At 37.2% G+C, this 18368-nt stretch overlaps 1 pseudogene; it reads right to left on the bottom strand.

Annotated features, from left to right (window-relative positions):
- Nucleotides 1-12162: 12162 nt before the first annotated feature.
- Nucleotides 12163-18129, bottom strand: LOC119542609 (annotated as a pseudogene).
- Nucleotides 18130-18368: the final 239 nt, after the last annotated feature.

Here is an 18368-nt window from a genome sequence, read left to right as displayed (position 1 = left end):
CCTGCCATTATGTGGGAGGGAAAACAACCCCAGGCATTCACTCAACAAATACTTGTTCAGTCCTTACTATATACTAGAAACTGTGCTGGCACTGGGGATAAATTGTGAACAAAAAGTTATGGTTCCTATCCTTACAGAGTTCATGGTAGAGGGGATTAAAAAAAAAAAAAATGGTGATCCATACTCTTCCTGCAACCCTCCCAAACTGCAAGGATTTTAAGAGGTGCTTCTCACTCCCCCGCGCCCTCCCCGAAAAAAAGCATCCCACTCTTGATTATAGGAGAAGCTGAGTAACATTCTTTAATTTAGATCAAATATTGTAATTGGCAAATATATTTTCAGTTCTGTGGAAAGAGATCTGGGATCTGGACAGCTTACTAGTTTTTTTTATCAGTGGAGATTTCTTCAGAGTTTTCTGTTATGCTTGTTATTTTGGTTAGTGTGCTACACAAATATGAACTCATGCCATCATCCTTCCTGGAAGTCTAATTTTATTCCAATTTGCACGTTTAAAAAGTGAACAAGTAACTCAATACTCTATTCTTTATCATTGCTCTTGTTGACCATTTCAATTGCTATTCAAGAATAGTTCACATAAATGCAAAAATATTTTGAATTCTATGAGCATGTTTAACTTTTCTCAATCAAACTTTCTTTTTAAAAGGAAATTGTGCAATGGCTTTTTTTCCTGACTTCATGATAAACACATGTTTATAAAATATCAAACAATAATGATAATAACTGAAAATTAAAAAAACTTTGTTATTACTATCATCCAAAAATGGCCAGTATTAATATTTTGACATATGTGTTTCTAAAACTTTTAGTTTATATACAAAGCACAGACACATTCTTGTCCCTTTTTCAAGTATAAAAAATTAAAATTATTTAATACTATAAATCACTTTATAATTTGCTTTTATCACAGAATGATGAGGTATCATGAACATATTTAGAAGTCAAAAAATATAGCATCAATTTACTGACTGCCTTGCATTCCATTTTTACACCATAATTTATTTATGCAATTCCTCTCACATTTAGTTTTCCTCCAATTTTTGTTCTTACACATTCTTATGTGCAATCCCTAGTTCCTCGTAAGACTTGACCTCTGTTATAACATTTTCATTGATTTATGTGGTTTTAATACTTAATGATTCTTCTAGCCTGTGATCATTTGATTAAGCAAAATTAAAAATAATTACACTCCAGTATCATATTATGAGGCAACAATGATTTTAGACTTTTCTTCTTCTTTCCCCTGTGCAGCAAACATTGACAATTTTGGTTTTGCAATGTTCTCTGGTGACTTTCCATTAGTTTTAACATACATGTTTTTCTAAATTTAGTAATGTTTATTCCAGAATGAATGTATTGTATTTGAACTGTTTCATGAAATTAGCCAACCCCTAAAATCAGAATAAAAGGGAAAGCAAACATACCACCCATTAAGAAGCAAGGCATTACCAAGATAATTTTATCATTTGTCTTTTTCTTACATACTGTGAGATTTGACATTTTTGTTATTTGTATCCCAAGCCATAGCCAGGAGATGGAAAGAAGAGCAGTATCCTACACACACACACACTCACGAAAGCACACAAAAAAGCAAGAGTATTGACAATTCATCACTGAGTCAGTCACTCCTTGATACTTGCATCATATGGTTTTCTTAGTTTAGGGAGTTGAGGGAGGACAGTAAGGAAGACCTCATAAACTCTCCTTGATAAAGCAGGTAATAATAATAGCTAGGATAAGATTTTAATCTTTACTTAGTACCAGAAATTGTTCTAAACCCTTAACCAACCCCATTAGGAAGTTACCATTATTATCTGCAGTTTACAAATGAGGAAACTGAGGCATAGAGAAATTAAGCAAGTAAGCTCAAACTGCTACTGTATGGCAGAATAAGATTCAAACCAAGGTAGTCTGATTTTAGCTCCTGCTCTCCCAACCAATTTCCTAGGGGTAAAAATAAGGAGAGAACTTATTTAGTACAGTATTAAAAATATACAGAAACTTAAATGAATGATATATTTATTGCATAGTAAGATATTTGTGTAAAAATTTAAATATAAACTGAATAAATATTCAAAAAGACACATATAATAATGATACTTTAAATGTAGTATCATTAATAAATAACAATTGGTAAATAATAAAGAAGAATGAATAGCTGTGGTACTGGGAAATTTTTTTTAAGTTTGAAGAAGCTATCACTAGGTAGAAACCAATGTAAGCTATTTCTATGTTTTTCTATTATTTTCTAATAAAATAATGTTACCAAATAGGAGGTTTTACTATTCAGCTATTGCATAATACTGCATAACGAAGTATCCTAAAATCTCAGCTTCTTGTGACATTTCTTTCTCCTGGCAATGCAGAAGTGTAAGTGTCCAAGCTAAATAATTCAAGCACATTTAAAACCCCTGCTCTGCTCGGGGGTTGGGGGTGGGTGGGTAAGGGGGCTCTGAGCGGGGACGCGGCAAGGTGCGTAGCTAACGGGCTCCGGTCAGGGAGTTGGGGGCCGTTGACATTCGTCTCTTCCCACTCAGGGGTCGCGCTCGGCAGGCCTGGGTGTAGAGGTTGCGTGCCACCCCCACCCCCCTCAGCCGAGGTGAGGGCTAGTAAACGGTGAGGTACTTCCCGCCCAGGTTGCGCCCTGGGCCGTAGGGTGCAGGTGGAGTGGAGTAGGGAAAGATCCCGACTCCGGGGGCACCCGGCCTCGCCCACGGAACCGGCGGAGCGCAGCCCTCAGGGACTGCGGGCTCGGAACTCTCCGCGGTCCGGTCAGCGGCGTGGAGCAGGCGGCGGAGCCCGCGGAGCAGGTCCCCCGACGGCTTCCCGGGACTAAGGCGCCGGGGACCTGGGGACGCCAGGAGCTCTGTGCTGCGTGAGCCGGGCCCGTACCGGCCTGGGAGCCGCCCCGCTGGCAGCAGCGTGCCGTACCAGGCTGGAGAAGGGGGCGCGGGCGCCCCGAATTCTCACCCCCCTTCCCAGCCTTAAAGAGAGGTGATTCCTAAGCAGCCGAGAATCGATACTGCAGGAAATGCACTGCAGTTAAAAATCCAGAAGCAAAGCTTGAAGGTGTAGCCACTGACCCATTTCATGGAATGTTTCATGCATTTGTGGACCAAAAGTTGGAGTTGTTTTTTTTACTTTAAAAAGATATCAATGATCTGAAACAACAATAAATAATCACTTGACAAGGATGCATGGACTTGTCTTTAGGTTGGACTATTGGTCATTTCTGAAAACTTCTTCAATCCCAATTAACATTTGAAAATTCAAGTATCAAAGAATATTGGGTTTAGAATTTTGTCGGAAGACTTCAACTTTTATAGAGCCTACGGTTGGATTCTAGTTGCATTCGCCAATCAGTGATTCATGCCAATTAGTCCTTTGCTGAAATTAATTTTGAAGAGTTTTATATTTATAAACAACTCCAGAAGGTGGGGGAAAAATGCTCTTCCTTTTTTTCTGGCGCTAAAAAAATGCTTCAAGATCATCATTTCCTGCCACAGTCCTACAACCAGCCATTTATTGAATGAACCTGGTTCTGTTTTTTTGTAGAATGGTGATGCCAAAACTTTCTGGATGGAACTAGAAGATGATGGAAAAGTAGACTTCATATTTGAACAAGTGCAAAATGTGCTGCAGTCCCTGAAACAAAAGGTGGAAGATGGTTCTGCCTCAAATGAAGAAAATAGCCAAGTAATGATTCTGGTGAATGAAGAAACTATCAATAACAATTCACCATTGATAAAGATGGTAGACCAGTGACCCAGAATAAGCAGAAAAACAAATCAAATGCATTGCACTGGACATCATATGAAGATTCCTCATCATATAATGAACTAAAAGGAGAAATAGACAAATCCATATTAATATTAGGAGAATAACACATATTTCTTAATTACTAATAGAACAAGCAGGTAACAAATTAAAAAACATAAAGAAGATTGAAATAACAAAATCAACAAATTTGATCTATTGACACATATAGAACAAAGTACCCAATAACAACACAATACACATTTTTTCAAGTGCACTTGGAACATTTATAAAACTTAATCACACATTTAAACATAAAGAAAGTCTCAACAAATTCTAAAGTAATGAAAATATTCAGAGGATATGCTTTGAACCCAGTGCAATTTAAGCTAGAAATCAAAACTAACAATAACTTGAAAACCCTAAATTTCTTAGAAATTAAGCAATAAACTTCTAAATAACCGAAAGGTTAAATAAAAAGAAAGACATAAAGTATATTAGAAAATATTTTACATTAATGATAGTGAAGATAAACATATCAAAATTTGTGGGATGCAGCTAACGTAGTGTTAAAGGGAAATTTAAAGCCTCCAATCCATAATATTTGAAAAAGAAGAAAGACTGAAAATCAATGAATTAAGCTTCCTTCTCAATAAGTTTGAAGAACAAGAAATCAAAGTCAAAGAGAGTAAAAGGAAGGAAATAATAAAGTGCAGAAAGCTGTGGTGTAGAAAGAAAACATGCAACAATAAAAAATAACAAGGCCAAAAAATATTTTGTAAAGATTAATACAATTTATAAACTCCTCACAAAACTGATCAAGAAAAAAAAATAGAGAAGGCACAAATAACCTGCATTGTAAGTGAAAACAACTACAATTCTTAAAATAAGTTAAAAAGACAATAAAAACTTGTTATGAAAAACTATGTCAATAAATCTGACAATTTAAATGAGATTAGCAAATTCTTTGAAAAACAATTTGCTGGACTAACACAAATATACATACAAACTGTAAGTAGTCTAATAGCAATTAAAGAAATCAACTCCATTATTTAAAATCTCCCCAGAAGCAAAACTTTGAGCTTGGATAGTTTCATCAGCATACTCCAAATATTTAAATACGAAGAAACAGGATGTTACACAAACTCATCAAGAGAATAGATAAGGAAAAACCTGACTTCTTTAGGAATCCAGCATAACCTGATAAAACATTACCCTAGAAGAAAATTACAGAGTAATCTCATAAATACAGATGCAAAAATTCTAAACAAAAACATTAGCAAATTAAATCTGGTGGTTCTAAACGTAATACATCATTGCCAAGTAGGCTTCATTCAGGAATGTAAGAGTTTAACATTTAAAATCAAAATCAATAAACATTATTTATCATATTAATAGAAAATAAGAAGCAAAAACATTTGTTCATCTCAATAAATGCAAAAAACACGTTGATAATATTCATGTTCATTCATAATAAAAACACATAACAAACTTGGAAGAGAAATTTCATGTGATCAAAAGTACATTTAAAAAACTTTCAGAGACATCTTACTTATTGGTGAAATATTGAAAGCTTTATTACTGACATTGGGAACAAGACAAAAGTGTCCGAAATCACCATTTCCATTTAATCTTGTACTAGAATTCTATCCATTGCCACATCAAGAAAAATGAATAAAACCATTAGGATTATAAAGGAAGGAATACAATAGTCACTATTTGCAGATGATTTTGTATACATAAAAACAAAAAGGTAATAAAAATTAGAAATAATAGATGAGTTTACAAGGTCAATATTCAAAAATCAATTGTGGTTCCACATTACCAGCAGCAAACAAATAAAAATGAAATTTTAAAATGAAATTATATACAATAGTGTTAAAAACATCAAATATCCAGAAAATATGTAAGAACTGTATACTAAAAACAATAAAACATTACAGAGAATACTTTAAAGGACCTAAATAAATAAAAGAATATAGATTGGAAGGTAACACATTATAAAGATATTAATTCTCCCCAAATTGATTCAAAGCGATCCCATTCAAAAGCCTAGTAATTGTGTGTGTGTGTGTGTGTGTGTGTGTGTGTGTGTATGTGTAAATTGACAAGATGATTATAAAATTTATATGGAAATGCAAAGGAAAAAGACCAAGAATAGTCAAGGTGTCCTTTATGAAGAAAAAGAACAAAAATAGAGGCTTCCGCTATCTTATGTCAAGATCTAATATTAATTAAAACAGTGTGGCATCGGTGTAAAGATAGAGAGAACAACAGACCAGAATAGACTTGCATAATAATCAGTCATCCGATTCATGAGAAAGGCAACAACGTAGTGTGGAAAGAATGCTCTTTTTAATAAATAGTGCAGACATTTGGATATGGATATCCATGTGGAAGAAAACCTAAGTTTTGACCCCTGACCTTCTACAAAAATTAATTGCTGATAGATTGTAGATATAGATGTGTAAGATAACACAATAAAACTACAGTGGCAAAGTAGAACTTCCTCAAGCTCCTTGCTCTTCACGTATCTTTTGCAAAGATATTATGAAGAAGAAAGGAGATGGAGTTTGTCATTTCCATTTCTGAAAGATGATTAATAAGAATTTATTTGTTTACAAGGGGTGTGCAATGACTTATGAGATTTCTGCACAATTGTACATATTCTTGTCATATCCGGAACAGTCTTAGAAATCATGCAGACTTGGTAGCAGGATGGGTCAGTCGAGAAGGAGAGTAAATAGATTTAATGAGGATCCATAAAAATTTGTACAAATTTCATCTTGAAAATATGAACATCTTTAGTAGTCTGGGTGATTACATCAGGAAAGTCTGCTGTAGGTGACTTGGCAATGATCTAATAGGTAAGCGTTCTAGGAGTCTGGCAGCAGATCATAGTCCTCATTGAGATCTGGTAACAGAGAGACAAATCCTGTTCATGGACATTCACAGCAGGACTTGAGGCTATCAGTAAAATGTAGAAGGCATCCAGTATTGGAGAGAAGGGAAGGCAAGGTAGGAAATCTTCACAGGTACTCAACAAGAGGCCCAGTGAAGACAGGATTTTCTCAAGTTCAAGACAGGATTTGGATTCAAGATAAAGACAGAATTTGGTTACAAGGCATAAGGCAAAAGTTGGGTCATTGAAAATGGCATTTATGGCAAAGCAAGACTCCTCCAAAAACTATGAAGCTATGAAATTTGGGTGGTTTATATATACAAAGCTTGAGACAAGACAGAGCTTACAACTCAGAGAGAGAAGCTCTGGAAACTGGATAGCTTCAGAGGTAAAGAGTCAAACTCAGTTCCAATATGATTTCTGCATTATGCACGTCAACTTCAGGTTTCCAGGTTTGAACATAATTTCTGTAGTCTTCTGGTTGATTTGGGAAAAAAGGAGATTCATATGCTTAGATAAACTTGAGGAATATTTTGCCTGTCTCAAGCAATTCCTTTTGTGCCACTCAGAAAAATGTCACATATAGCAAATAAGATAAGCCCATGCATTTCACACAGTGAATGTGCTTTGCTACATTTCTGCTGGCACTCCTCTCAGCTTAAAGAGTCAAAGGACAATGAGATGAAAGGGCTGCCTGTGTGTTCCAGTTTTATTACAGATTCTCCATCAGTATTTAATATTCATTGGAATTAGGTCATCAAAGAAGTCAATGACAGTCAGTATGCATCTTATTATCTGTTACTCAGGATACCGATTATGGACCAAGAGGAACAAAACAAAGTTTTGGCTATAATCAGTCGGGAGTCATAATGCAAATGAATAAAACCCAAGAACACTCTTTAAGGATATCACACAGTTGCTGTCAAGAAAAACTTAATGAATAAATTAGTTCATTAGCTGCTTTTGTATCTTTAACTAAGAGATATATTAAGTTGACTTTCACCTTTTTGTCCTGGCAAAAATAACACAAGCTATCTAGTACAGCAGTTTGTTGTTAGTAGTGACATTTTAATGATTCTTAAAAAAACTCAATTAGTCTTCTTCCTTCCAGGCAAGAATGCACCTAGATTATCACTCATACAGAAGTATCTAACAAAATCTAACATGTTTCCACATCCCAGAGATATTACTACATGCATTAGATTTTGCCAGTACTTTACAAATTTTCCAATTGTGGCTGTTTCAGTTATCTAGGCTGTTCAAATAAAATACTATGAAATGGGTAGCGTTAAACAATGGGAATTTATTTGCTCATGGTTTTGAGGCTAGGAAAATGTCTGAATCAAGGCATCATCAAGACAATGTTTTCTTCCAGAAGAGTGACTGCCGGTGATCCTTGGGTCCTCTGTTATATAAAAAGGCACAGGGCAGCATCTGCTGGTCTCTCTCCCTTCTCTTTCAAGTTTCTTTTATTTCAGCTTTGTACTTCCACGGCTTCTCTCTCTCTCAGTCTGAATTTCATTCTCTTATAAAGGACTTCAGTAATAGAATTTAGATCCATCTTGATAGAGGTGGGACACACCTTAATTGAAGTAACCTCATCAAAAGCTCTTACTTACAATAGGTTTATATCCACAGGAATGGATTAGATTTAAGAACATGTTTTTCTGGGGTACATACAGCTTAAAGCCATCGCAGTGGTTTTATGCTGAAGAACCGAATTTCTTTTGTTCCTGATTCCTGCATCTCATTCTCTGCCTCCTGTTAAATCACCCACCACACAGTCATCCATGTAGTGACCAAATCTTCTGAGTTCTATCTGAGAAATGCTTCTCAGTTTTGTCCTCATTTCTTCATTTCCACTCTCACTGATTTCTTCCAGATGCTTGTTGTTGCTTATTTGAACTACAGCAACTCTCTCCTGTTTTTACTCCCACCAGCATCTCTTTTAACTACAGCTCATTTTCTATGTAGTAGTATAAGTTAACTTCTAAAGGAAGGATGGTAGGAAAGAAGGAAAGAAAGAAAAGAGGGAGGGAAAGAGGGAGGAAGGAAAAGAGGAAGGGAAGGAAGGATGAAGAAAGAAGGAAAGAAAAAAAAACTGAACAAAAGGAAGAGAAAAAATTAATCGTGTTCTTCCTTTGCTTAAAAGGTTCTTTTGGCCGCCTGTCTTCAAGAAAATGTTCAACTGTCTTGACTTACTACAAAATGCCTTATACATTCTGTAGCCAATCTCTTCTTCTGGTGTCATTTATATACTGTCTGATGTGTGCCCTACTACCACGTTTCTCAAGAAAGTTCATACAGTTTTGATCCAAGCCAGGCATGTTGTCAAATCTATGGATTCTCACATGTCATTCCCTCTGCCACCCTTGCCTGAACTTTTTGGCCAGGGAAATCCTACTCATCTTTTTTAAAAAAATTGTTCCTAAGTGTTTAATCTTTTTATTTAAACAAAAACTGTTCATTAGCAAAGGCTATAGACCTTAATTTGTAAAGCTAAGAGCCTGCCAGATAGTCCGTGGAATTTGAGCTCCCCTAACCTACATCACCACACTCCTGCATCAGAGAACCATGTCCCAGAGTCTCCTGTCAACACTGGATCCTACATTCAAGCTCCAAGGACTTCCAAGAAGATTTTTACTCCTGCATATGAGACTTACTTCAGATAAAACCTGAGGGAGCCCTGTATAATTATTTTGCTATGACTGCTCAGTCCTCACTTATTGCTTTTTAGCAGTTCTTTTCAAACCAAGTGTAGAAGAGCAGAGTCCATGTGAGCAAGGACACTGAGAGATCAGAACAGGATTTAAGTTGTCAACAGTCTGTTGTTGAGGATAGAGTTTCTTAAGGCCCTCAAATAGCAAAATAACCACAAGGCTTAAACAGTCGGTGATAAATTTCTCTAATTCTTCATTTCCCCAGTCTAAACAAAGTACAGATGAGCTCTTGGACAGTTTGTTGAGTGTTAAAATTATGCAGAAATGATCCTTTTGCGTGTTCTAGAATTGAGAAACCAACAGTCATGGTCTGCTACAAGGGCAGTGTTCAGATGTTTGCAGATGTTTTGGGATTCACAGCATAAAAGTTAAGAAAGCATTAAAAAATAGCATATGCTGAAACAGGGGTAATATCTGCCTGACAGGGTGCAGGCTACCAAGGAACCAAACAGCTCAGAAGACCCTATTGTGTGAATGAGGTGCTCCACTTAGTAACCCCCAAAGTGACAACATTGTTTTCCCTAGCAGATTCAAAAGCAGTGATGCGAGGTGATGAATGGTTAACCACCCAGTAGGAAATGCCACCTACTGGGTGAACTTGCTCCAGAGAGTCCAGCTGTTTGCATTTCAAAAAGAGGAACCTCGATCATTTTGGGGTTCCTTCCAGAGGGTAAACTCCAGCTAGATTAGGTAAAACTATTGTCTCCAGTGAGCTGCCTCAGAGAGAGATGCCAGCCTCATCCTGTCCAAGGTAGAGTGTGCCCCACCAGTTCCTGGGATTGAGGGAGGTGAAGTACAAACTTATGACACCAGTCTTTAAACAGCTCTGTGAAGCTACAAATATGCAGGTGATGTCCTTCCAAGTGGCAAATGATGATCATGAAATAGTCCAGTTTATCAAGAAAGCAAACATCCTCATCCTGTAAGGCAACAAGCACCACTCTAGCCTCCATTAGAATTTTGGGATTGAAAGCAGCAACGTATTGAAAAGCCAGATTCTACGCCAGTGATGAGCAACTCCATTCAGTCCAAGTCACTGGATTTCTCTCAGTATTTTTTTAGCTATAAAATACAAAGGCTGGCCTCAATGATCTCTAAGGTCCATTTCACTTCCCCAGATTGTGACTGATCCAGAGCCAAGGCATGATTAATTGCAGTCCATTGTTCTGCTTCCCAGCAGCAAACCTGGTAACAATATCGGAGATACAAATTGGGACATCATCATCGTATTTTGGTCCTGCTTCCATCTTCATTCACGGATAGGCTTGTGACATCTGCTCCTCTTTTTTCCAAGAGAAGGAAGGAATCTTAGTGCTAGAGGTAACGGCAGGGGTCCCGGAGAGTTTACCATGATGTGTCTGGTGAGACAAGGAAGTAAGTGGCCAAGTCAGAACCGGAATCCAGAACTTGGGGTCCCTTAGCCAGGGCTCTTGCAATCCCCCAAGCTGTTACTCTGGATGAGAGTCTATCAATACGGTTAAACCATGCTTTCTTTCACAAACACTTTTAGAGTTCAGAATGAATTCAATATTGATAACTTTCATTCCCCTTTTCCTCTTTTTGAGGGGAGGTGAACCTTTCATGAAGACAGATATAACTTAAGAAGCTGATCAACTGAGCAAGAGCTCAGGACAGAAATCTGTAAGGGGAGCTAAGACATAACAGGAAATCCAGAAATAGAATGAAGGTAAAATTTATTCTACCAGACTCTGGCAAACAACTGTCTGTAATCGGAGAGACTATTTGGAAAAGCCACTAAAGGGGTGTTTATAAAGTAACAACAGATGATGGTTAAACTGTTGCGGAGGGTAAGCAAACTTGGGTGCAGCCATCAGCAGACTTCCTCCTCTGCCTGTGCCAGTCAGGGCTCAGCTTGGCCTCTGGCTAAGTTCACACTTCATCCAGACAACAGAGTTCTCAATCCAGTCCCAAGGAAGCATCACTATTTCAGGCAGGGAGAGCGAAGAAATGAAGTGGAGTCAGGGCTGGGGAGACTCAAGAGCCTACTGCTCTGCCAGAAGAGAATCCAGCTGGGTGTACCTTGGAACTTTAAAGCAGCTCCCTACGTTTCTCAAGCCTGCCTTCTTCCAGGTTGGGTTTCTGGGTAGCCTTAACCTCAGGACAACCACTTTAAACACGTCTTTCTCCTGAGAGGACTGTCTTTTGAAACCTAAGATGAAATGACTGTTCTGAGGCTTTCCTGGGCCTGAATCCAACTTCCCATTCTTAAGTCTTACACATTTATGTCTGTTTTTTTCATGTAACAATAATCTTTCAAAATAGGTTTTTTAAAATTACCCTTTCTAAAGAGAAATTGCTTGCTACCTACACAAACCTTATGAAAAGGTAAATGCTCTGCCATAGGAAAGAAGGAACTAGACTAATAGTTTAATTGTTATCAATAATGCAATAGTGACAATTAGCTATTTTGATTTTAATTTGAAATCTGCTGACAAGATGATAATCATAAACTCACAGGTGTTGACATACTTTTAAATACACATGTACATATCTCATTTTTTGTATTGTTAATGTCTCAAGAAAAAATTTATTTAGAAAGTTATGACAACTCAATCTAAGAGTTACAGAATGACATGATTTTAAATCGCTCTTTTAAAAAAATCATGATTCAAGTGTAGTGACATCAAGTGTTTACAATGTTAAAAAGGGAAGAAGTAAAAATTGGTCATGTCAACTCAGTGCAAAGAGTGAAAGACTGTGCAATTGAAGAGATGGTCAATTTACCCCTGAGTGAGTAACTTTGTTTTACAGCTCTCTCAAAGCTTGGTAAAGGTTGTCATGGATAAGCTTCCAAGTTCGGAACATATTTTCTGCATAAATGTGTGACATTATGCTACAAAATTCCCTTTTGTAATCTGCTTAAACTTATTGCAAAAGTCTGGAAAATTGGTGGCTTCCAAAATAAAAGCCTGAGGTTGTTTAATTAATGTTAAGGCCACCCAGAAGATAATTTTTGAGCCTTCAATGAATAAACAGTCCCTAATTCAAAGTACAGTCTCCACAGGCAGGATATCAATGAACGAGCAAATAGACCAGTGAGACACGACCAGGGTCCACAGGATTTTAATCGCTTCTTTATACTCTGTCCCCACTAGATGCTGAGCTTCTTTAGGAAGGGTATGTATCTGACTTCTTCATTGCTTTATCTCTAGAAACTATCACATTTAGTACATAGTAAATATTAAAAAAATGTTTGTAGTATAAAGGAATCTGCTTACTCTGTTCTTCACCTGGAATTTACATCCTCATGAGTTCACTGAGGACTTCTTGGTCTCTTTTCAGATCTAGCCTTGCTGAGCTATAGTAATCAGGTAATATTCTTCCAACAAGAGCATCTAGTAGCCAAAAGGATTCATCTTCATTTTTTGTTATAAGAATCAGATATCCTGATATAAAATTAATTCCCTGGCAATACCTCACACCTTGGTTATGATGCTCATATACCAGTAACACATTGTACAGCATCTTTTTGTAAACAGGGATCTGCAGTTTTCCAGAATTTAACATTGTCTGGACAGGTTCTGTTCATGTCTGTCCTGACTGCTTCCTCCAAGCCATAATTTGTCTCTCCTTGGAGAAGTTGGTGGTGGTAGCTGGGATTCTGTTCCATCTGGTCCTGATCTCCACTCACCTCCATCCAGATGCAGGCTGGATGTTCCAAATACCTTTCTGGATGTAGCCCTTTACTCTCATATGTTTCTGGACACTTCTACTTCCCTTTAAAAGTTTAGACCATTTAATTGCTCTTCTAGTGAGTGTTACCAGGTAGGTGGAGAAAAATTCTTTGTAAGATGCATAATCAAAGTCTTCAGGCCTTTCAGAATCCTCATGGATCAACCCTGGGGACCCTGTCCCACACCAGCTCTGAAGCCACATCTTTCCAGGGCCCTACTCAACTGGCGCAGCATCCCTGGCATGGGACTTACCCTCCTCATCTCTTGTACCCCAGCTTGAATGTCACTGCCTTAAGGAAGCCTTCCGTACCTTAAGCCAGTGTTTTGAAGCCCTCTTTGCTCTTCCCACCTCTAATGTTGCATTTAACTTTAAATTGCAAATTATCTGTGTTTCAATCATCATAGCATGTTTATGCCTCTGCCTTAATATCTAATAAACTATATTGTAATTGCTTCATTATACTCTGTCTTCGCTAGATGCTGAGCTTCTTTAGGAAGGGTCTGCATCTGCCTTCTTCATTGCTTTATCTCTAGAAACTATCACATTTACTGCATAGTAAACATTAAAAAATGTTTGCAGTATAAAGGAATCCATTTACTCTGTTCTTCATCGGAGAGAGAAGGGAAACTTTTTTTAAATTCATAGCATCTAATACTATTTCTTCCACATACAAAGCATTCATATATGCTCATTGAAATAGTTAATTTTTCTGGTTGCAGTCTAATTCTATTTCTTGAGCTGCTTTTCTGAGAAAGAGTGATAACTAATCAGGAAGTAAGGACATAAAAATGTTTTTATCATTGATTTTTAACATTTGCCAACTATATATTATTTACTCATCTGGGTTTTTTCTGAATCTTTCCTAAGGACAATCTCTTTATTTTGAAACCATTGAAATATCATTGATTTACTCAGTCAGACTTTGACAAGATTGGAATTTTATGCTTTCCTTCCCCTATTTTGGAGGTAATTTTAGGCATGATAAATTCTATGAGCATTTACTTTTCAAAGTAGTTTACTTAGTGTGGTAGTTTGAAGCTATATGTAAAGATGTTCTTAAATTTAACCCATTCTTGTGGGTGTGGACCCATTCTAAGTAGGACCTTTTGATAAGGCTACTTCAGTTAAAGTGGAACTCATCTCAGTCAGAATGGGTCTTAATCCTTTTACTGTTCTTTGTAAGAGAATGAAATTCAGAGAGAGAAAAACCACGAAGCAAGAAGTTGAAATCAACCAAACCTGGGAGAGAAGGGAGAGACCAGCAGATGCTTCCGTGTCCCTTGCCATGTGGCAAAGCACCCAAGGAATGCCGGCACGTGGTCTTTGGGGAGAAAGTATTGCCTTGATGATGCCTTGATTTGGACGATTTCAAGGCCTCAAAACTGTAAGCTAATAAATTCTCATTGTTTAAGCCAACCCATTTCATCCTATTTTCTTGAAGCAGCCTAGGAAATTAAAACACTTAGTAATGAATGGCGAAACAATTGTTATTTCAACAGTCAGACCTGAGCTTGCAGGATTTGCTGGGCTGATGCACATACAGCATCAAATGGAACTGCTTCATAGGAAAAATATGACCCTTTTCTGCCATATTTTGTGGGCAATATAATCATTTTTTTTCCCTTTCCATAGCTTGGAAAGTTCTTTTTCTTTTTGTCTGGCTTGATTTCTCCAAAAAAAAAACAAAAACTCTCCAATATGTCTTGTATATTTGCAGACTAACAACCAACATGTATTTATTGGATGCTGCCATGCACTTGTCCATTTCTGTAGAAGATTCAAATGCTCTATAAAACCAAGTCCCTGCCATCAGGAGCCAATAGTTCTAGCTGATGGAAGCAATGACTTGCCGTGAAAGTTTCTTTTTCCCTTCCATTCCTTTATTCCTTCCTTCTTTCTTTTATTTTCCCTTTCTTTCTGTCTCTCTGTCTCTGTCTCCCTCTCTCGCTCTGTCTCTCTTTCTTTTTCCTTCCCTCCTTTCTTCCTTCCTTCCTTCCTTCCTTCTTCTCATGGATCCTACAGGCAAATTAGAATATTATGCGCCAATAAAAAGTTGACTATCCTTCCATCTATGACTAAATGTGATCTAAATGTGGTAGATAAAAGCAAGACAAATACATATAGACAAGAGTATATATTCATTTTGTATGGAATTTCTCATTTTGCAATGTGACCTTAAAAATCAGAAATGGTTTAAAAAAATGTAGGTCTCCCAAGGCATTGCCAGTAATTTTTTCCTTAGGGTGAATCAGCCTAATCAGTTATTTCCTGTAATTTATCATTCTTAACTGAGCTGTCTTCACAAACTTGTGTAGTGATCAGTGGAGAGGTATGCCACAATTTTACCACTAGTACTCCTCTAATAATTTTAATGGTAACTATATACTTTTAAAACTAGAGAAGATTCAAGATTTTACTTATAATAATAAGATTTTACTTCTGTCTCATGCATCCTGTAATTGTTTCTTGAGAGATGAGTAAAGAATTGTAGCTCTCATGCTCAGAATGCCCATGGGAGTGTATTGACGTGAGCATCTGAATGTGTCACAGCTGAATGTCCTGTAAGTCATAAGCAGAAATCCTTAAACTTTGAAAAGAAAGCATGAAAGTAATTTTGGAACAAGAGGCCCTGCTTGGATGATGCAAATTTAGGAGAAGGGAACAAAAGGTAGCTTTAGGATAGATTGCCTAGAAAAAGAAATCAGTAACCCAGAGAAGTGTACCGAAAGAAGAAAAAAAAGCTCACCAGCCAATTTGAAACAGACAAGTAGGACTTTATTAAAAGTTGAATGCAATGGAGAAGAGTTAGAGACCAGAAGACTATTTTGATAGGGAGAGAGGCAGCAGAGGTTAAGTAATGCTGAGGAGAGCAAGCATTATCTCATAGGAAACCTGCATTGTTTGAGGCTTCTGCCTAGGCTTCAAGTAAGACTAGTCTCTATTATCCTATAAGGGGAATGGATTCTGGAGAAAGTCAGAGTTTGAAGTTCTCAGGTATGTTGATAGCAATATCTGCATTCCAAATCTCTTTTCTATGAGGGCTGTGACTTTGCACAGAAGACACCTAGGCTGAGTATTCAGCCTTCTTTGAAATTTTGCCACGGTTACAACTATGACTAGTCTTCTATTTGTCTGCCCTCTGACTACAGGAGATGTATGTCTCTTTAATTGTTCCCAAGAATACTTTGTGACTCTCATTCTTGGTTTTAAATTATTGATTAATAGATCTAAGCCTGTCTTTCTTTGATGAATCAATAGCATATGGAAAGAGCTCTCAATTATAATGCTTATAGTTACTATTTTCCCCATTCTGTGAATCACCAGAGAATCACTTCATCAACAAATATTGAGAATTTTATTTCTTCATTTCTAAACTCTGCCTTTAGTTTCTTTTTTCTCTTTTAATGAGCCAACTTGGACCGCCAATGTAATGTTAGATATAACTGGTGATATTGGGCAATATGGTCTTCTTTGTGATTTTAGAGGAAATCGTTCAACATTTTGTCATTTAGGATTATGTTTTTCTTGTCAATGCACTTTATCAGTTAGGGAAGTTTCCTTTCTCTCCTTTGTTCATTAAGAGTTTTGTTTTCTTAAATATAAATAAGTATTAGATTCTATCAGATTGTTTTTGCATTTACTGAGAAATGATTACATAGTTTTTCCTTAATCTATTACCGTAATGAATTAGATTTGTAGATTTTCTGATGTTAAATCGCTGAAGTCCTCAAACCCATTACCTCAGAAAGTACCCTTATTTGGACATAAAGTCCTCACAGATGGAATTAAATTAAGATGAGGTCATAACGGACTAGGATGGACCCTAATCCAGCAAGATTGGTGTCCTAATGAGAAGGGAGAAATGATGGCATTTGGGCCAGGAACAGGACTTTGGTCCAGCAAGGGGGACATGAACAGGCCACCCTGATCTGCCAACCAGCTCTCCCTGGCAGGCCTCGGCAGAGAAAGAAAATAAAGGCCAAGTGCTTCCGGTGTGCCAGGCCCTGAGCGAGAGCCTGGAGTGGGTAGCAAGAGTTGTCATGAATTAATGAATTCTGTTCACTGTCCACTGAGCACCACTGTGTTCCCAGCACATGACGGGTGCCTTACTGGTTTACATAATCTCTGATCCAACCTCGGCTCTGCAAGGCCGCTGGCATCAGAGCCTCTGCCAGCCAGCTTTGGAGCTTACCTTTTTTTAAACACTGTGCTCTTATAAGAAAGAAGAAATTTGGACACAGATGGATGAGCTGAGAATGCCATGTGATGACTGAGGCAGAGATTGATATGCTGTAGCACCAAGCCAAGGAATGCCAAGGATTGCCCACAAACATGATGAGCTAGAAGAGGCAAAGAAGGATTCTCTCCTACTGGTTTCAGAGGGAGCATGGCCCTGCCACCATCTTGATTTTGGGCTTTTTGTCTCCAGATTTGTGAGACAATAAATTTCTGCTGTTTTAAGACACCACTTTTGTGGTTCTTTGTTACGGCAGCCTAGGAAACTAAAAGAGATTGTAATTTTTTTAGGATTTTGGCATCTATATGTGTGATCAAGTTAAGCCTCAGTTATTTCTTCATTTTCATATTTTTGTAAGAGTTTGTATGATACTGGAATGATCTTTTACTTACAAGTTTAGATTAGCCTATAAAATCATCAGAGCCTGAGGCTTTCTTAAGGTGAAGCTTTTTACAAAATGTTTCATATTAAGCATTTTGGTTTACGCTTCATGAGTCCAGTTTTATAAGACATATTGCTATAGGAAATTGTCTATTGCATCTAAGTGATAAATATAATTTAAAAAAATACCTTCTGGGTTTTCTCAGAATCAACACAGAAGTTAAATTCTCCAAACTCAAGCCCTACTTCTTCATGCACTTACTCTTTGAAAATCCCACCCAGGTAGCCAATAAAGACTCAAGTTATACCTGGCCCAATATAAAATAAAGCCTGCTTGCCCCAAACCTGCACCTATAAGACAAAGCTCTGTCCAATCAATAGGACTCAGGCTAAGTTCTGTAAAACCACTGCTTACCCATCCTTAAAGCATGAAGCTGCTTTTACTTTTTTAAGTGATTGGCTTCCTTGCTGCAGCAATTTTGGTGTCCTAAATAAAATGCTGTAAACTGTGACACACCTCCTATTCGTTTTTGGACACAAGTTTTCAAATTCATTGGTTTAGAGTTGTTGATAAAATACTCTTATTCTCATTTTTTATAATTTTATTAATATTATTTGGCAGTTTTGATTTCTATTAATTTGTATCTTCTAAATTTTT

Source organism: Choloepus didactylus, chromosome 8 (genome assembly GCF_015220235.1).
Source record: "Choloepus didactylus isolate mChoDid1 chromosome 8, mChoDid1.pri, whole genome shotgun sequence".
Classification (NCBI taxonomy): domain Eukaryota; kingdom Metazoa; phylum Chordata; class Mammalia; order Pilosa; family Megalonychidae; genus Choloepus; species Choloepus didactylus.
Note: the sequence above shows the minus strand (reverse complement) of the source record. Positions and strands in the feature narration are given on the sequence as shown.